The 21,398-nt window shown below is 40.5% G+C and overlaps 1 long non-coding RNA gene across 1 annotated transcript; it reads left to right on the top strand.

Moving 5' to 3' along the window:
• Positions 1–6,262: 6,262 nt before the first annotated feature.
• On the top strand, positions 6,263–15,136 carry LOC120098234 (uncharacterized). The gene is made up of 3 exons (XR_005496357.2): positions 6,263–6,446; positions 7,599–7,732; positions 12,442–15,136. It is a non-coding gene; the product is annotated as an uncharacterized LOC120098234 (long non-coding RNA).
• The last annotated feature ends 6,262 nt before the right edge of the window (positions 15,137–21,398 follow it).

The raw sequence follows: 21,398 nt of genomic DNA, 5'->3' as shown, positions 1-21,398 counted from the left end.
ATCTCTGGCTGGTGCAATGTCTTCCCTAAGCTCTGCTGCCCAAGATGCATGCTACTTCTCCACATCTCTCAGTCTTTCTGGTTCCTTCCGCATACACTTTTCTCACCAAATGGCCATCTAGAAGACTTAGCTGAATAAGAGCTAGTTGCCAACTTAAGGATGAGCCATCACCATTCTTTCCCCCCTAAAAATTGTTCTGGAGGATTCAATAGTTGTTTCTGTTTATGGAGACTACCGTGTTTTCTCATAACACCAAAGTTCATTCCCACTGACTCACTTGCTCACCAATCCTCCTGATACCACCTATACTAGCACATATGACTATGAACTGTTCAACCCTGTCAGCCTTTAGAGATGAGAAGTTTGGATAAATATACCTGCTGCCAACAAGGAGATGACAACATTTACCACAATGGTTTTCAACACTCCTAATGTTGTGACCCTTTAACTCGCTGTAGGAACCCAACCATACAATTCTTTTTCTTGCTACTTTATAACTGCAATTTTGTTACTGTTATGAATCATATAAGTATATATAATGTACACGATATCTGATATGTGACCCTGTGAAAGAGTAGTTTGATCCTCAAAGAGGTCTTGACCCACAGGTTGAGAACTGCTGATCTAGAGAAAGAGGCAGAGTCTGGCATCAGATTTTTTGTTTCAGTCTTCTCCATGACACTTTAGCTAAAGCCTACCTTCTGCCCTTCCAGCTTGTACCCATACACAGCAATAAGAAGCACCTTTCCTTCAAATTCCTGACTCCTGCTAGTGTAGGATGATGGCAGACGCAAACAGACCACTGCATTGTGTCATGGAATGCATTGTGTGTGCTCATTCTAACTTCTTGACCAAAGAGAAATGATAGGACATTTCAACCTTTCAAGGTACACAGGGACCCACTATTGGTTTAATGGCCCACGTGTCTTAGTCACACTGCTTCCTCTGTGTGTATCTTCTTTAAGAACACCAAGGGCACAGTGATATCAAGTCAAGGGTGTGGTGGTTGCCAAGCTTCCCAGGTTAGCTGCAAGGTACTGGAAATTCCACGTCTCCTCCACCATCTTTCTCTGCAAGGAGTCCCGAAACAAGATGTTGATTTGTACACCTAGGGCCTTTAGAGTCAGCCAGGGGTGCTAGCAATAACTTTGACTTCTGTCTGCAGGTCACATCTGGATGGGGGTTTACAAGCCAAAAACCAACCACATACTTGCTACCTCTAACTGATCTCAACTTCGGAAGCTATGTTCTCAGCACCTTGTAAGAAAGTTTACTGCTTGTATTTCCCCAGTCTAAACACATGTGCTCAACCAATCTGTCCTTCCTTTTGAGAAGCTCTTGCCAAAGGTCCACTACAGAAATGTGCATCTTTCCCAACTCCTCGGCCATTGCTTTTATACATCAGTATCAACACAGGCCACGGTGACAGTCCTAAACTGGGTCTTGTTAGCTCAATGCTTTTCTTTTCTTGTGCACTACATTTGTCTAAAAAATGTTTCACAGCACCCAGTCATCTGGCCTCACTATCACGAAATGCCTTGAAAAGCATTTCTGGGTTCTCTAGGTCCAAATTAACTTGATCCGTTTCTTCTTAGCAAGAAATGCCAAGTTTCAATTGCCTGTAGATGCTAGCTGATTAACAAGTGGATATTAGGAAAATCCTACATTCTAATCACTGGCATACTGCTGGCACCTAAGTTATCAGGAATAAATCTATTGTTTACACTTTCTAGCCAAGTGACTTCTGACCAGCTCTTTACCTTTCCTGAACCTAGACGTTTCGTTTTTAAATCAGAAAACCAAAGGTATAAATTGAATCTAGAAAGTTGAGCATTTTTCATAACCCAGGCCATATCCATATTTCTAATAACAGTTATCCATTAGGAAAGACTTGAGAGGGAAGTCATAATTTGTGAGATGGATGTCAAAAGAGAGAGATCGATGGGTATACCACTCTGAATGCATCCAATCTAGGAAGCTAAGTAGGGCTGGGTCTGGTTGGGACTTGGACTGGAGAAGGGGAAGATTAGCATCCATGCTATGCATTTACCTTTGTTAGGAAATGATAATGGTTTCTTCAGTAGCCAACAAGAGCTGCTGACCTAATGATCCATCCAAAGATGATCTGAAGAATATAGAATAAACATGACCCACACCGTCCAACACTAGCCATTCTGTAATTCCTTCAGATGATGTCTTCGCTCTTCTCGGTGTTTATAAAGAGCAGTTACTTTCATCCCCTTGTAGTTAAAAGTAAACACATACACATGGCAGCCACACTATGCAGCGCACTAGAAATAAATATAAATTTTATCAACACATTGTTTCCCAATCGCCATTTGAAAACACGAATTGCATTTTTATGCTTTGAAGGGCGGAGACTGACACTGGCAAGAGGTTATGCGCCGCCTGTTAAGTACACGTGTTGGATTTTGCTAACGGTAAAATACGAAACTCAAAGTGACTATTACTTCATTTTTGTCTCCTTTTTGCTGTTAGCAAAACATACGTAGAATATGTGAAATATTTCAGCCCAGGCTGTTAGGAGAAGGGTGTAACGAACATTTCCTTTTCAGTCTGAAAATTTACAGGAATGCACCGAGACGTCTGTGTGGAATTAGGGCGCTGATTCTATAGATTCAAGCAACTCTCCACTTGCAGTTTCGGCACTTCTGAGACAGGCTTTTGTCTGTTTTCTTTAATAAAAATATGACTTGTCTGCATTATGGGGGACAAAACTAAACCAGAATAACACAAACTTGCTTAAATATAAACTCCAGACCATCACATTGCTTCATATGTTTGCCTTCCCTTATAAAATATGATCTCCTGAGATATCTTTCATTGGGCCCAAAACCAAAACAAGCGAACGGATTCAGAAAGCTCAAAAGACACTGTAAGTGTTCTGGGTTCTTGAAGTTGATAAATTAAACTTTCCTATGTAATAAAATGACTTCATCTTGGAATCTCGTTGGCTGTTTAATTTATGGACACTACGTGATCCAAGCTTACATTTCATAAATGTGTAAATATATTTAAGACAGAACACACCAACTTCATTACTCATGCTGCTCACCTCTCAGCTCCAAACTGTAGCTCCTTCTCAAGCATCTACTCTGGGAATTCCCTCACAGTGCTGGTTTGTTTGACTTCCAAGGACTCGCATGCCTGCCTCAGTTTTGTTTTGCTTTGTTTTGTGAATGTTAAATTTTATTACAACAGCAAACCCCTAAATACAATGAATGGGAGAAAGAGAGAGACAAATGTACCAAGAGCCACATAATATCAAAAACCATGAGAAGGACAATAATCACTTGTCATCTTGTTCACACTGAGCCCTGGATCCCAAATGATAGGTGAGCCTCCCTCCCATCAATAAACACTGTATTTTAAATATACACACGAAACCCTGCAAATAAGCATAAACAAATATGAAAGAATCATATCTTAGCGATTGGAACAATTACAAAGTATTAGCCTAAGGCATTATAGAATATATTATATTTCAAAATATATATTGTACACTGTATATAATACACAGTGTAGATATATATTTTAGATCTATATTTTTCTACAGAAAAAGGGAAATTTATCTCTAGATAAGTACATTCAGAAGTTTGAAAGAAGATGATAATGTTGTGACTATGAAGTCCTAGATTCTAAGATGTCCGTGATCAAGACTCAGGACAATGCGAAGAACTCCATAGACAGCAGCAAGGACAAGAGCCATGTGCACAAGAACCAAAAGGGCCATGAAGCCTCCATTCATGAGGGTAGAGCCTTTGTCTAATCCTTCTCCAAAGGACCCTCCTCTTAAAACAGATATATTGGAAATTGTTTCAACTTGAATTAAGGAGGGACACAACTGTTCAAACTATAGGAATCAGTATTTTGCATATAGCAATTTGCCATGGGTCCTGAGTGTCTTACATATGGCAAGAATGTAGCCCTGTCTTTTTTCCTAAGCCATGTTGTGGGGTTGTGTTGCGGCAAGAAAGCAACGGATAATGTTTTTCCTTCCTCTCCAGAATGAATAGATGGCTTCCGGATGCTATAAGGCACATAATCCTTCAGCTGTGTGATTCTGCTATGATAGCAAGCTCCCATCTGCACAGCATCTGTCTCTACTGCTGTCTTGTCCCTGAGGGACTTCAAAGAACTCCAGCAACCCAGCAGGAAACAGGCGCCCTTTGCTAAAAAACAACTCCCCCACCTACTATTTTTGAGACAGAATTTTGCTTTCTGTAGCTCAGGCTAGCCTGTAACTCACAGTCATTCTTCAGCCTCAACCTCCCAAGTTCTGGGATTATAGACTTTGGGCCTCCATAATCATTTCTTAGTATTATTTTTGACATTTCATCTACATATATGATAAAACATAATATTCTATGAAATCACCCTTTTGATTTAAGTGGAGAATCGTCTTTGAGAGCACAGGACCTGCCAGAAAGGACGTAATCCTTCCCACTCTGCTGTGTTTTCATTGGGTGAGCGATACTGCCCCTCCCACCCTCACTCCCTGCTACTCCTATGACGGAAGCCATAGGTAACAGTAATGTTTCCTGGGATCGTTCTAGAGACCTGGTGTGAGGTAGACGGAACCACCTGATAAATGTACTCCAGCCCATCACGTCCCAAGTCTCAACTGTTTCATCTGTATTATACCAAGGAAGTCTGGATATCTGAGCTGTTAAGCAGCTAATAACATTGGGAAGATATGACTTTGTTAGCTAGGAAAGAGAGCGAGCCAAGTGAATAGTCTATGTCATCTTTGAACTGAACATCCACATCTTTGAGATTCATGTAACTTTTTATTCTTACACGTGTGTGTGTGCAAGAACCTACCATGGGGATTAGAAGAGGATGTTGTATTTCCTGGAGCTGGAGTTACAGACAGTTCCCATATGGATGTTTGCTATGGAAGTTGGGCCCTTTGGAAAAACAGCAAACACTCTTAACTGCTGAGCAATCTCTCTAGATCCATTTCACATAACTCTGAAAATCTCTGTTCAAGCACTGAATTGAATTGATACTATTTATTGGCAACTTCAGTCATCAAATTTCAAGTTGGAGCCTTGCATTGGTGTCTCTATGCCTCTAAGAGGTAAGATTGAAGTTAAGAAAGTTATATACCCTCCTTAGCTTTTGTTTGATGCTGACTTACAACATGTAGATCTGATAGAGATATTCCTTCCCCCTCACCACCCCCCCACAACATATCTGAGACCTTTTGAATCAGCTCACTAGTTAAAGGCTTTGAATTCCTTGTGGTTCTTGTAATGGTCACAGGCAGAGCCAATTAATAACACTGAAGCCTTGTCCTCAACGGCAGGAAATGACAGGAATGTAGAAGCCAGTAATTTGCTTTTATCTCTGCTTCGACCAAATTTCCCTATGGATTTCTTTGAGGCCATTACCTAGACTACGATTTAATTATAAAGTAAACGAAGGTGCTTAGTTGCTAGCCAAAGAAATAACTAGCACAATCAGAAGGAAGCTCTATGGGAAGGAAGCTAAACAGCTATGATAAAAATTATAGAGCAAGGGGTTGGGGATTTAGTTCAGTGGTAGAGCACTTGCCTAGCAAACACAAGGCCCCGGGTTCAGTCCCCAGCTCCGAAAAAAAGAAAAAGAAAAAAAAATTATAGAGCAAGACTCAAGAGACATGTGTTTAAAATGGCTATCTTTAAAAGGTAGGACTTGTCACCACTAGAAGCTATCACCTGTACTCTCCAATATTATATTCCTACTTCCACTTCCAGTTCAGTGTCACAGACAGCAATATCTAAGGCTTCCCCATTTTCCTCTCATGTCTGAAGCTGTATAACCAAGTCCCAGTGGCGGTGCACAGTGAGGATGATCCCTAGGAAAGAAACTGGAGAGGAAGACGACCAAGCTTAGCACTTGCAAACATAGAAATGAACCTAACTTCTCCCTCTGGCCTGGGGTTCTGATGTCTAGTGTAACCTGCAATTCTCTGGGTAAATTCTCCTGGCTGGACATCTGTTTCTTTTGCCAGCCTCTCCTTCCTTTTAAAAGTGTTGTTTTCTATCAGTCAGGTTGCTGATGAGGCTAGGCGGCCATCTGATTCGCAGGAGCTCACTAGGGCACTGCCTCTTCTTTTTCCTTTCTAGAGACTGTGATGCGCTTGGATTTCCTACTATTTCGTTCTCGATACTCTGTCCTTCCTTATTCGCTTGAAACTTGGCACTGCTATCCCTAATTCCTAACCCTTGCTTACTATTTAGCAACTACCGTTTTTGAAACTGGGTCAGTTGGGAGGTCTTCAATGGAAGTTCCACCTCTCACCCGGAAGTAGTGACGAAAGCCCTCCTTTCAGTCTCCAAAGGGCTGTTCAAAGCAGAGTCACTTGAAGATCTGAAAAGCACGCAGTGATTAGTCTTTGCGGCAAGAAGTTTTCCTTCTAATGTTTCTGAGATGTCCTAGTAGGTACCCAATTCGACCCTCTAACCTGTCACACTTGGGTCCTTTCCTTTAGCTCTCTGCTTTTCCTTCTGCCACGTACCATCTTCTGAACCTTCAACGGAGATTTCTTTTTTCCCTCTGTTATTTTCATTCTAGTGGAGCAAACAAGTACCTGTGTGTCCACGGGCATCTTTCTGGTATTTGTGAAAGCCACAGCTGTGGGCTACTCACTGACCTACCTGTTCTTTGTGCATAGTCTGCGATACAGAAGGAGCCTAGGGGATCTCTCCTGCCTGAAGTTACAGCAGTAGAGGCCCCTATCCATTCTTTTGTTGTTGTTACTTTCACTCTTTGCTCATACATTACATCCCCACAGCAGTCTCCTCTCCCCTCTTCCCCAGATCAACTCCTCTTCTGCCCCGCAACCCCAAGGATCAGGCCTACCAGATGTAGCCATCAAACATGCTCTAAGAAGATAGAATAAGACTGGGAACAAACCCTCACTTCACGGCTGGATGAGGCAACCCAGTAGGAGGAAAAGTTGATTCTGTGGGCCAGGTTCTGGCAGTGTCCTGGAACCCTCTGGCTCCTACAATCTTTCCTTCCCCTCTTCTGTGGGGTTCCCCTGACTCCACCTAGAGTTTGGCTGTAGGTCTCTGCATCTGCCCCTCTCGGCAGCTGGACACTTCTTCACTGATGATGATACCAGAATATATTAAGAATTACTTCATTTAAACCCATTGCCAACAATGGTTTCTCCTGATTAACTCACAAAATGCACTCATTCCCACAGCCCCCCATTTTGTTCTTTTTACCCAGACTCATTCAGTCGTTTCCTCTTATTCAACAGAAGCCTTTGGAACAACGACTCCCCTACACACACACACACACACACACACACACACACACACACACACACACACACACACTCTTTCTCACACAATGCTCTTGACTTTTGTTCCTGCAACACTGTATCAGGAATGTTCCTTCCCACCTCATTCCTTACCAATTGCAGCTTCTCGACATCTCCTTCTGGCTGAACAACCTCAAGATAGACCTGGCAACTGGGCATCTCCCCATCTCACGCGGCATCCCCCCCCCACCTCGAGTTTTCTGATTCTCACGGCATGTTTAATATTTGCCAACATTATTACTCCTTGTCCTTAATGTAGAAAATCTGCAGGAACACAAGTCTCCTCTTCGAGGTCTTTGAGTGGTTTTGGCGTTCCCAGTTTTCTCCCTGCTGCCTCATTCAGAACACAACGACCTCCTTCTGCCCTTCTGCTTCTTCTCCGTCCTTCTGGAAGTATGTTAGACCACTGAAGTCCTATTTCTTTATGTTTGAGACAGTGTTATTCAAGAAAATCAAACTAATTTTGTTTCTATGTTGACTAAAATCACTGCATAGGACATTATCAAAACCTATAGAAACTTAAGACACACCAGAAGTCACAAATGTCAAATGGCCAGTAGATGGGTAAAGGCATTCTCATTGCCCTTTTGTTTTCCTTGGCATTGCAGTTTTCTCCTGCTTGGGTTTTCCTTGAAGAGCTTTACTAGAAGCATGACTGCTATTTAATCAGCTTGTCAACAATTTTTTGAAACTCAACTCAGTGTCAGGCACTACACTAGTATCCATGTGTAGAGATGTCATTCACTGAAGGACTCACTAAAATATGTGCCCTCTGCACCAGGGGCAGTCTCCTTTCCTGAAACAATTGCTGAGGTAGGCAAAAGGGAAGATCTGCTTAGTTTAGGACAATCCTTAGCCACCACTGGCCCAGGGAAATTTCCCTTGTAGAGGAGACAAAACCAAAATAACAACACAGAAAAAATTCCTGGTAATTAAAAAATAAGCATTCACTGCATTTATTCTATTTAGTCTACACATAACACTTATTGAACTTGATAATTGCACTGATGTGCACTGATATATATATGTATATATGTATATATATATCATATACACACAATTATTTATTTGCTTAGATTATGGTTTTAGAGATTGGCAATGCAAACACGAAGACACAAGCTTTGGCAAGGGTGAGGAACAATACCCAGAAAATGGAAAACCAACGATTGGGAGAGAGGGACCACTCTATGACTTTACACGAGGCCTCCACTACTTAAAGGTCCCAGAACTTCTTGATACTGCCACCCTTGGAATGACATTCAAAACACATGACTTTTAGGAACACATTAGTTGTCTGAGAACCATATCAACTGACATTTATGGATTCGCATTTTTTAAGCAAATAATTTTGGAAGAATTAATACTCTTACAAAATTCATCCTTCTCAGACAGAAATGACAGATACAGTTTCACTTACTATTCATGGGTCTCCCAAAGAAAGATTTTTACATGTTATTTGTATTTTGTATATAGTGAAAATGCTTTCCTGGAAATGTTATATGTCTGATATATGTAAATATTAATTTGTTTACTAGATCAAATAATATTTATAATCCCAATTTTAAAAGATATACTGGCATTTCACCCTAGACTTCATACCTAGACTTCACCCTCCACCCAGCTCCTAGCACTGACAGATGTGGCTGCTTTCAGCCTTGGTCACAGAAGCTTCATTTTGTTGTTGGCAGTGGTCGGTGAGAAATGCATTCTAGTAAAAGTGCTGAAAATGGGAGATTGGAAGCTCAGTTCCAAGTCAGACATCATATTAATCTCTCCACCACTATGGCTCAGGGAACGCTGAAGAAGACTAAGAAAGTATGTGAGAGAGGGAAGGTATACAGAAGGCTGCAAAATGCTCCCTTGGGCACGCCTATCCCAATCATGAAGTCACAGCTCTGTGGTACCTGTGTAAGATCTATGTAAGATCAAGCCAGTCAGAATCCTGTCATGGATGGGGCAGCTGGTCTGGAGGCCACATCCCTTAGTGAGAAGTTACTGGCATTGGATCATTGTTGGGAAAGAGAGATGTTTATTTTATTCCTATGTGGTTTTTTTTTTAATGTGACTACTGGTTTTTCATACATCCATAAATATATAGGCAACACTAAGTGAAGTTAGTGGGTTTTAAAAATAAAAGTATTTCAAAAGGCATGAAGTTAAGAGGGAGTTGTATTGGTCATATATGGTTGTATTTAGAAAAGAAGGGGTCTATATGATGGTATTTTATAAGAAACATGAAATTCTCAAAAGTAAAGAAAAACCCAAAATGTATGTGCTGTAAAGGATATAGGTTTTACATTTTCATTTCTTGGTATGTTAATAAACTGCTTTGCCTTCTACTCTTTAAAATCCTCATTCACATGTTATTGAAATGATATTGATTTCTTGTTGGACACAAAGCAGGGACTGCAGCTATGTTATTGTTATTTATATAATTATGGGTATGTGCTGCAATCTCTTGAGCTCATTAGTAATAAGCTGCGATCCCCAAACGGAAGAACAAGATCTTTTGGATTGGGGCTATTTCTCATAGCTTAGAGTTATGCTGTCACACCTAAGGGCTTAGGGTTAACTCCAAATACAGAAAACAAAGAATCTTTTGCATTTTGTCTATTTAATTAATTTGGTAAAAAAAAATCCTAATGTAAAGAATCTTTCCATGTGGTATAAATTATCACGTTAAGTATAGATATGATTGTTACTATTTCTTTCTGCTTGTTTACCTGTAAAACTATCATATCTATGGAAATAGATGGAAACTGTGTTTTAGTGTCTTCCTATATCTAGTAGAAACAAAAGTAAGATTTGTTTTAAAGGATAACTTCGTAATGTTTCATGTACCAGAGCTTTAAGTTCATTTTACTAAGAACTTGACTATGAGATGGCTATTTTCCACTTTTAAGTCAACTGATTTTGTTAAAGAAACCAGAACTTTTGTCTTGTTACGAAACGTTAAACTTCAGTAGTGACTTTCCCATTATTTTTATCTTTCTATTTCTTTTCCAACTAGTTTTTTGGCTCTGGGGTTAGCACAATATGAGGGAATTTTATTTAATTTTTCTCTAAACCACTTAAGTATAATCAATAAAAGCTCCATTATTCTCGTAAATTCCGTTTGCTCTACTTTAAAAGACCCAGTAAGTGAACCAGGTGCTTGGCACCCCCTCTGAAGGCGGGCATTCTGCAAAGCTACTCATCTAGGACGCCCTGGGGTGTGAGCAGGAGATGTGAAGTTACCAAGACGCTCGTCTCTTTAACATCTGCCTTAAAGCCTTAGACTTACTAAGCTTGCTTAATTTGGCAAATTCCATTTACTTTTATTTTGGTCCCCATCCCTTACCCCCCTTGAATAGTTACAGGAGTCATGCAGGTTCAAATTTCACATCTTTAAACTGTATTAGACAGTTTATGGGGTTGATTTTTAAAGCCAACTGCAACAGTACATTTAAGGTTCACTGATGTACACACCCTTTATACCTAAGATTGGTTTGCCCCAATGCAGACTATGTAGTATTTTATTGTTAAGTTTCTTTAATGTTCACTTCTCACAATGTTTGAAAGGAACAATATAGACCTGGCTGCTTTCTTTAGTGGTCACCGTATTTTGTTTGCTAGTTTACATTTAAGTTCACTTATTCATTGGGGTGAGGTGGATGCGTAGATGTTGGAAAGAAACCGGACGTGTGTAGGATGGGTATAAGTCTGGAAAGTGATGTGAATAAATTTATAATGAGGATTAGACTCACATGGTAGGTAGTCTAGACTGGGTAGGTAAGTACTAAAGCCATGGAGTAGGTTGTCAGGAAGAAAAGCTGGGGACTCAGGAGAAGGAAAGATCCAGAGTCAGACAGGGTATGTTCTCCCTTGGGAAAACTTCACTCTTAAGGTCTTCATGTCTTTTAACTGACTGGATCAAGCCCACCAAAATTAGCAAAGGTAATCTCCTTACTGAAAGTTATTATTGTAGATGCTAAGTCTACAAAAAGCCTCCATCACAACAGCTAGACTCATGGTCAAATTAGTTATAAGAATACCCAGTGAAGGACTGGAAAGGTGGTTCAGTGGTTAAGAGCACATATTGTTCTTGCAGAGGACCAGAGTTCGATTCTAGCTCCTGTATTAGGCAGCTCACCACTGCCTGTAACTCCAGCTCCAGGAAAGCCAACAGTCTTCTCTCATCCTATGCAGACATATGTAATAGTAATAGGAATAATAATAATAATAATAATAATAATAATAATAATAATAACTTTGAAAAATACCTAGCGAACACATAAAACTAACCACTACATTGAACAAGAAAGGAGAGTTAATAATTCTATTCGCCAGTCAAAGACTCTCAAAATATATGTGAAAAACTTAACAAAATATTAACAATTGTATTAGTGAAAGAAATTAACCAAGACCTAATCAGAGTTGTTCTGTGTCTCCTTGATTCAAACGCCGAGTATGGATGAGACATCCACTCTTCTAAACTGTCTACAAACTCATTGAAATTTCAGTCAAAATCACAGTAGAGCTAAACCAAGAAAAAGCTTGCATGTCCATCATCAAGTGAATAGAGAAATTATAATACAAATAGACACTAATTGAAATGTTCCCACGGTATAATTACTAAGCAAAATGGGAAATTGAATGCTGTACAGTAATGAGGATTACATTTAAAATGACTACAACAAGAGTTACAACTTCATGCTGTATGAAAGAAGACACAAGAGCATACAGAATGCTGCAATTCATATGTTTCTATATCCTGCCCAGGGCAAGCTAGCCTTGTGTGCAACTGGATAGGGGTGGGAAGGTTAGCTTTGTCCCTGCAGGAGCGATCTTCCCCTAGCGATGCAAACAGTCTCCATTTTAACAGAGAGAGTGACAGGACTCGGGGCCATCATCACAGTCCACCCGACTGTACACACTTATAATAGATACACTTCACAATATGTCATTTTTTTTTCCTCTCTCCATTTACACAGACAAAGAAAAGTGTCTATGGGGAGGGAGGTTGGGTTCAATCGCCCTGGAGCTGAGTTCAGTTGTTTCTTAACAAAATATTTTTGCATGATTTGATTTGTGACCAGTTGTTTGTGTTGCTTTGATTAAAGTTTACTTAACGAGCACTCACAGACGTCCAGGTTAAGATGGTGGACTGAAAACAACCGAAAGTCTGCACTTCCCAACCGCAGTGAGAGAATACCAAGGGGAGAAACCAGTCAAAATTCCTCAGACTCGGTCAAAGGAAAAGGCAGAATTTCCTGACATCCAATTCAAAATGTGCAGTCCCACTCGATAAGGAGAGAAGAGGATGATGGGAAGAGATGTGAAGAGAAGGAGGGGGAGGAGAGAAGAGAGAAGTTTCTTCCTGCTCATCTCAACTCTGTTGTAAAACTTAATCTCTAGTTCAACCCCGGAACACAAGCTTGGTAGGTAAATCATATGAGAGAAGGTTTAATTAATTATAAGACAAGCTGAGTCAAGACACAAAAGATGTGCCTGAATTGGAAAATATATCAGAAGTATGCCTGTTTAATTATTTATTGATTGATTGATTAATTTGACTTAAGTTAAGGTCATCTGGAAAGATGGAGTCTCACTTGAGAAAAATTACTTCCTCAGACTTCCCAGTAAACAGATCTGGGTGGGGGAGGTATTTTCTTGATTAATGATTGATATGGGAGGGTCCAGCCCACTGTGGGTGGTGTCACACCTGGGAAGGTGTTCCTGATTGCAAGCTGAGCAAGCCATGGGGAACAAGCCAGGAAGCAGCATTCTTCTATGGCTTCCACTTAGTTCTTGCCTCCAGGTTCCTGCCTGGAATCCTTCGCCTGACTTTCCAGGACAATAGACTACTGGCTGCAGGATGAAATGAACTCTTTTCTCCCCAGGTTGTTTTTGATGGGAGTGTTTATCACAGCAGTGAAATCCTAGCTCAGACAGAAAGTTCGGTATCCATTTGCCGGTAGGAAACTAAAACGAACGGCATGAGCGGCCATTATATTCCAAGAACCTGGGCACCTTGCTCTGTGCTGGGAACATTCCTGTACAGAATGACGTGAGCGGCCAGGATAGTGTCAACGGGGAGCTGTGGATACATAGTAAGAGGTGGGCTCTGTGCTGCAGACAATTCTCTAGAAAAGAGATAATGGAAAAGTCAGGTGAAATCTCCCTACAAAACGATAACAGCATAAACACAGTAAAAATGATTCATTTTTTTTTAATTTGAGAATTTCACACAGGCATATAGAATACATTTTGATTTGACCCACTGTCTTTCTCTTCCCTCTAGGTCCTCTCCTAACCACCACCCCTTTTTCTCCAACTTCATGTGCTCCTTTTTTGGTTTTCTTTTTTTTTTTTTTTTAACCCAGCGAGGTGCTGCCTGTGCAAGCAGACGCTGATTTATGGTCTAGCTTAATTGTAGCAATATAGGTATAATTAGCACTGCTGTGATACCTCACTAATTTGTAAGTTGAGTTCTCTTGGTTGGGTTTTCAAATACAAAGCTCAATATATTTAAAAGTCGAAGAGAAGACAAATGAGCATTAAGGGAAATCTTCAGACCTTAGAACCTAAAATATGTGTTAAGAAGCAAAACCCAACCATTAACATCTTCCTGGCTAAATAAATTCAGACTTGGTCACCAACAAAGAAGTACATTTTGAGATGACAAAAGCCATGACAACAGCCCCATAGAAAAAAGGCAGGGCAAATAAAGCCAGTGGATCAGCACACAGGCCAGACAAACACATCATCTGTCCTTGAAATGAAGAGCTCTGTGTTGCGGTATAATTTAAAAAACACTGCTTTTATCCCATACTAGTGCTGGTACTGTAGGGCCACTGGCATCTGTGGGATATTTTCATCTCAGTCAACAAAGCGTCTCACCCGCTAAGCTCCATCCCATCTCACACTGCCGATGGCTACTCTCTGAGCCTGGTGGCAATCTCTCTACCCATTTAGCTCCCAAGGCAGGTTGCCTCCATGCCAGGCATACACATCCCAATTCCGTGGCGGGCCCAGTATGTCTGGCCACCACACACTCTCTTGAACTGATTTAAGTTGTCACATGAAAAAACACATCGCACAATGACCTCTGATTCAATTGATAAGATATAATTGCCCATCTAAACAGCACAAAATCCTATACCCAAGAATAGTCATATCAACCTATAACCGTGCAGAGAGAAATCTTAACATCTGCCTCCATATTCTCTGGACTGCTGTCCCCCTCGCTCCAGTCTCCTCCCTTCTCCTCTCCTCTCTAAAACTTTTCTCCCACCCATCCTTCCTTCTTGTCCAGTGACAGGCCTTGTTCTATCCTGTACCTGCCTTCACCTGCATAATGACATCAACCTACAGCTCTGCACACAGGGTCCAAAGATACTTAAAGAACCATAAAAATTCATTTTTTAAAGAAAACAACTGAATCTATAGATGTCTAGAAATGAAAACAACATGTACCAAGACAGGGTGTGCTGGCTAGTCTTATGACAACTTGACCTATCAACTAGAGTCATCTGAAAGGAGGGACTCAATTGGGAAAGTGGGATCCTCCATAGGATCCAGCTTTAAGGTATTTTCTTAATTAGTTATTGATGGGGAAAGGCTCAGCCTTGGGCTGGTGGTCCTGGGTTCTATAAGAAGGCAGGCTGAGAAAGCCATGGGAAGCAATCCAGTAAAAAGCATCTTTCCATAGCTGTGCGTCAGCTCCTGCCTCCGAGTTCCTGTCTGTGTGAGTTCCTGTCCTGACTTCCTCTGGTGATGAACAGCAGTGTGGAAGTGTAAGCTGAATAAACCCTTTCCTCCCCAACTTGCTTTCTTGTCCTGGTGATTTATGGCAGCAATAGAAGCTATAAGTAAGACATAGTTCTTAGATACGTTTGTAAAACATGAACACTAATGCTTCCAGGGAAGAAAAATCAGGTTGAATGCTGTTAAAGGATGGAAAAGGCAAGGCAGGTCAGCCATATCCTGACCTAGAGCCCCAGTCAGAGTCCCAAGACACTGTGCTACCCGTGTTGAAACAGCTAAGGGAAAGCACAAAGCCACTCCTCTATACAGTGCTTGAAACTCAAAGTAGTTTGAATATGTAACAAAAGGGCTGGGAAACAGCTCGGTATCAGAGGCAAGGCTCGATTCACAAGCCACATCTGTTCTCTGGAATTACAGTGATGGTGATGATGGTGATGATGGTGATGACGAGAGGTAATAATGAATGATGGTAATATACAACAAGAAAGGTGCTGAGGTAAGATTCAGCATTAGAAAGGGGGTGCTGCCTTGGCCAATTGTAAGTTATGCAAATAAAATGAAACAAGCCAAAACTTGAGGGAATTCCTTTTATAATCATTCTCTTACTCTTATCAATGATAAGTCAACGGCCATTTAAAAGTGAATAACTTAGTAAATGACATTAAACTGTTAGTATGTGACATAATTGAAAGGCACTATTAGACTCTTCATGGGGGCATCAATCAGTATTGACTAAAGCTGCTCTAATGAGAAGTTATAGCTGGAAAACTATAAATACTGAGCAACGTTTCCATAGTCATGTCTGAAAACAAGACATTGCAAATCATGAGAAGCCCCTCCCCCACCACATGAGCAAAAATGAAGTGTTTACAACCAAAATATAAAAAATGGAAACAGTTAAACCAATGATATGGAGAATGTATTCACACAAAATGATCAGGTTTAGTAGAGGAGGAGGAGGCAAGGGAGGAAAAGGAGGGGGAGGGGGGAGGAGAAGAAGGATTTGAATACAAAAGAGGGATAGGAGAAAAGCACCATTCAAAAGGACTTAATTTCAAGCAATGTTTGAACAGGATAGCAGTCCCCTGTATGAATATAAGGCATACGATTTACTATGAAGATAGAATCATGCAAACTATATGGGTTAGGCCAAGCATGGTTTATGCCTGTCACCTCAGCTCTTAGGAAATAGATTAGGAAAATTGTTATAGCCTAGGCTAGCTACATAGTGAGTGCCAGGTCAGCCTGGCTAAAAAGAGAAACGCCTATTGTAAAAAAAAGAAAACTGGGATTATAGTAAAATAACACAAGACTGTAGAAAAGTAAGTTAGGAGCCCTGTGCTGTCTCAGCAGGACATTTTAACTTGCATCGGTAAAGTCAGAACAGATTAGCTGGAGACGGAAAAGAACAACTCCAAGTTTGAATTATATAATTGTTATTTATGTGCTAGCCAACAGAAGTCCTGAACAGTGTATTAAGAGCACGCACTATGTTTTCTTTTTAAACTTGTATGGACCATTTAAAAAGACCAACACCATGTAATGAGACGGATAATGATCACAGAGTTACGTGAATATGCAGAGGACAGGCCATAATCCCTGAATATGTCCCAAGATGACTAGAAATCAGTAATCACAGATACAAAAATATGTAATCATAGTAAAACTGTACACCTTTTCCTTAACTACTTCGAATTCAAAGTGAAATGAAAAGTTAAGATAATGAATATTCCACACACTAAAAACGAGTATCCATCACCTAAGGTTTGGTTTAGGAAGAAATCATACTGTACACCCCTTGAACAGTTAAAAAGAAATGTAAGCACCTGGACACAAAAGTTTAAGGAAAATGAGGAAATTAAAATGTGATTTCCACGACAAAATGACTCAGCAGAAAATAACTCCTCTGCATGGCAGAGAACTAGTAGAATTTTAAGACCTATATGTGGAAAGTTTGTGGTTAACAATAGGAGAATACAAACAGGAATAAAGCCAGAAATAACTTTTGATTATGAAAAAAGTTCATTTTTTAAAACATCAGTTCATTAAACATCACGTCAGAGATAAGCACATCTTGTGCTTACTCTTACACTGCATCCTGTGCCATGTTGCTGGGATGACTGTGACCCTTCAGAATTCTTGATGGCGTTCAGAGACAGTCCTGTGCCTATGCCATTCATCATGGCTGCTTTCACATAGAAACTCAAGAGTCAATATATCACATAGTAATAGCCACAGAATAAGGAGCCAAGACCTTTTCTTTGCAGTTGGAGTGACCGTATAGGTAACTTCTAGATGCCAGGGTCTCATCACTGGGTAGACAACATCCATCCCTTTAGATCTTTTTTCTCATCTGGTCTTTAGTTTCCCTTCTGTTAATGTTTGGCAAATTCATTACAGTTCCATCTCAGCAGGTTTTCTTCAGAAAGAAGGCAACTGACATTAGAAGATGGTTATTAGCTCCATTTCTTTTTAGTATTCCCTGCATACACAACCCTATCACCTGCAAACAACTGCGGTTTTAAAGATGCTCCTAATCTTTATATTTTGAGTCCACATTTTTGTCCTATTGTACTCTGCTGTGGACTAGAAACAGTGAAAGAAGACATCTTCGCCTAGTTCCCAATCTTGAGGCAGTCCTAATCCGAAAGTTCCTATGGGAAAGAATTCAGTTCTGATCATTAAATGTGTTAGCCACAAGGGTTTTAGAGATGTCTTTTATTAAGCTGAGGAAATGTCTATCTCTAGCTGGTAAGATTTAAATGCTTTTTAGTCTGTGTGGTTATTGGTCTGTTATGACCATGAGTTTGCTTCATTAAAAACAATGGGAGCTGTGGGAATATGTCGCCTATGCAGTAGTGTATAGAGGTGTGCATGTTCATGCATATGCAGAGGCCAGAGGGAGACACAGTGTCTTCTCTATTTCTTCCCACTTCACTCACTTGATACAGGGTATTTCTCAACCTGGAGCTAGAACAGCAGCTAGAAATCCCTTAGTATCCTCCTGTCTTCACAGTTTGGGGACTACATGGCTGTGTCTGCATACACGGGGGGTGGGAGATTTGACCTCAGGTCCTTATATTGTACACGCCGTGCTGCTTTTACCCACTGAACCATCTCCCCAGCTCCTGAGATTTCTTCTTGAACAGACATAGTATGATAATTCCCTTAAAAATTATTTTTTGAGGGTTGGAGAGATGGCTCAGTGGTAAGAGCATTGGCTGCCCTTCCAGAGATCTTGAGTTCAACTCCCAGCAAGCACATGGTGCCTCAGGACCATCTGTAATAGGATCTGATGCCCTCTTCTGATGTGTCTGAAGACAGTGACAGTGTAGTCATATACATAAAGTAAATAAACTTTCAAAAATTATTTTTGATTATTTGGGAATCTCACACCGTGCACCCAGATCCCACTCAACTCCTGGTCTTCCCATGTGTGCTTTCCTCCCCAGTGACTCCTCCTCAAATCCCGCCCCCCCCCACTCCCAGAGAAAAGAAGAAAGGGGAAAAGGAGAAAATTAAGTCCACTTTGTGTTGTCCATATACTCACTGGAGCATGGCCACACTCCTAGTGGCCAGCTCTCCTGTCCCCATGCCACAGTCATTGCCTGTACCTCAGTGCTCTGAGCCTTCCAGGAGCAGGCCAGCTCTCCCTCGAGGGAGGGAGCTAGCTGTCCGTGTGCCCATAGCACTGCCTGAATCACCCTGCTCTGGGGCTTTGAGGTTCAGGGCCAGCTCTCCTCTGCCCACAGATATTACCATGGCTTCAGGCAGCAGCCCAAACCACAGTCATCCAGCCTTCAGTGGTAACACATGCAGCAGACACCAGCCTGTCCCTTAATCACATCAGGACCACAGACCCACTCATGGCAGCTGCATGGACCATAGGACTCTGCATGGTCTCAAGTGGCTACACATGCAACTTATATCGGGATAGAATCCCCAAGGCAGTGAAGCCAGAAGACACCACCAAAGTATCAGACAACACTAGAGCTGTGTATGTCCACATGGCTTCAACATGGCCTGAGGCAGTAGCATGAACCACTTGAGATATTAATCCAATGTGAGCACTGTTGTCCATGACCCACAAGCCATTAGTCCACTCCATTTAAATTAGCATGTTTGTAACACAGTTGCTCATACTGTGTGTTTCCTTTTGATGCCACTAGGGTAAGTAGTGATGGTCCTTCATTTAATAGAGCGACGCACGTCTTTTTCTCCCTAGCTTTGCTAGGTTTTATCCACCTTACTGACCTTTTGTCAATAATCAAACCTCGGTATTGTTGATTTTCTCTATCATTTTTCTGTCATTGATTTCATTTATATTTGATCTAATTTTTTTAATCCTATTTACTTGGGATTTAACTTACTCTTCTGGTTTCCTAAGATGAAAGTTTGATTATCAGTGTTAAATATTTCTTTTCCCTTAAAATATACCTCAAATTCTAGAATTTCCCTCTAAGTACTGTTTTCATGATATACATATGAACAAATTTGATTTTCATTTAATTTAGTACAGCGTTTTTTTTTTTTAATTTCTTGAGACATTTTTTACATGAGTCTTATTTGGAAGACTAAAATTAAATCTCTAAATTTCTTTGGCATTTTGTCTCTATCTTTTGATTTATTGTTTTCAACTTTAATTGATATTCTCATGGTATACTTTGATTTCTATTCTCTCAGAATTTGGCAAGGTGTGCTCTACTGCTAAGGTGACTACCATGGTGGGTAATTTACATGGTTATGGGAAGAATGTGTATTGTGTGACTGTTAAACAGTTAAAATTTCCCAAAATGTGTCAATAAGTATAACCATACACATTCAAGAATCCTAATAAATCACAAACATAGTAAACCTAATTAAATTGATATCAAGATTCATCACAAAGTAACTAATCAAATATAAGGATATCTTGAACTCAGAGAATTGATTTTACCCATTAAAGAAAAGCCATTGAGTTAGATAAACAATTCTATAAAATCCAACTAGATCAAGTTGATTGTTGGTGGTGTTCAGTTCAGTCTTTTCTTTTTTGGGATTTCTACCCATTGGATCTACCCATTTCTAATAAAAGGCTACTCACAGCTCTAACAGTTACCAAGCGTTTGCCATTTTATTTTATTTTATTTTATTTTATTTTTAAAGATTTATTTATTTATTGTATATAAGTACACTGGAGCTGTCTTCAGACACACCAGAAGAGGGCATCAGATCTCTTTACAGATGGTTGTGAGCCACCATGTGGTTGCTGGGATTTGAACTCAGGACCTCTGGAAGAGCAGTCGGGGCTCTTAACCACTGAGCCATCTCTCCAGTCCTATTTTATTTTAAATAGGAAGCACTGTCCTACTTCACATTGACAAGATAGGTGAGGTTGAGTCCCTAATTTTAAAGGGTTTGTCTCTCTCTGTGTTATGTATTATTTACCTATTTATCATGTGCGGGTGGTAGCAGCGTGGGCGTTTACATGGCACGATGCACCCACGGAGGCTAGAGGACGACCTGCAGAACTGACATGCTTCTTTCACAATATAAGTCCCGAGGGTCAAGCTCAGCTCTTCAGACTTGGCGGCAAACACTAAACTATCTCCCTGACGCCATTTTCTTTTGAGCATAAATTTACAGAAAGCTAAAAAGACAACAAAGAGAACCTATGTGCTCGTCACCCAGATTTCCCAACCCCTACTTCTCAGACACTTAGAACATCTAGGGAATTGACATGTGAAGATTGGGAAGCACTACCCAGCCCCTAGAGAGTGACTTCATTGTCACGAGGTGGTTGCGTATCCTCCTGGTCCTAACACAGTATCCTCAGAGCAAGGTCCTAACATTCTGCACTCGCCTTAATGCTGCTCCATTTATTCTATATTTCTCTTAAATACTCCTCACACATACATCGAGAAACACATAAACAATGTAATGACATTAGAGAAACAATACATTAAACCATGCTCTCCCGTCTTTGCTCATGTCAGAGCGGTCTACTGCTCTTTATTCTCAGTGTCTACACTCACTCTCTTTTCCTTTCCTTTTTGCTAGAGAATGTCTTTTGATCATTATTTTACAGTAGGTTTTCTGGAGGAAAATTCTTTTTGCTCTTCATCAGTGTGATGGTTTAAATATGCTTAGTCATGGTGCCTTGGTCATGGTATCTGTAAAAGCAGTAAAACTCCTTTTTCTTAATTATTATTACTTTTACACTCCAGGTTTTATTCCCCTCCTGATCCACCCCTCCACAACTGTTCCACATTCCATACCTCCTTTCTGCCCCCTTCCCCAGTCTCCACAAGGATGTCCCCACCCAACCTAC

This window comes from Rattus norvegicus, chromosome 18 (genome assembly GCF_036323735.1).
Source record: "Rattus norvegicus strain BN/NHsdMcwi chromosome 18, GRCr8, whole genome shotgun sequence".
Classification (NCBI taxonomy): Eukaryota; Metazoa; Chordata; class Mammalia; order Rodentia; family Muridae; genus Rattus; species Rattus norvegicus.
This window is presented reverse-complemented; position numbering and strand designations above follow the sequence as displayed.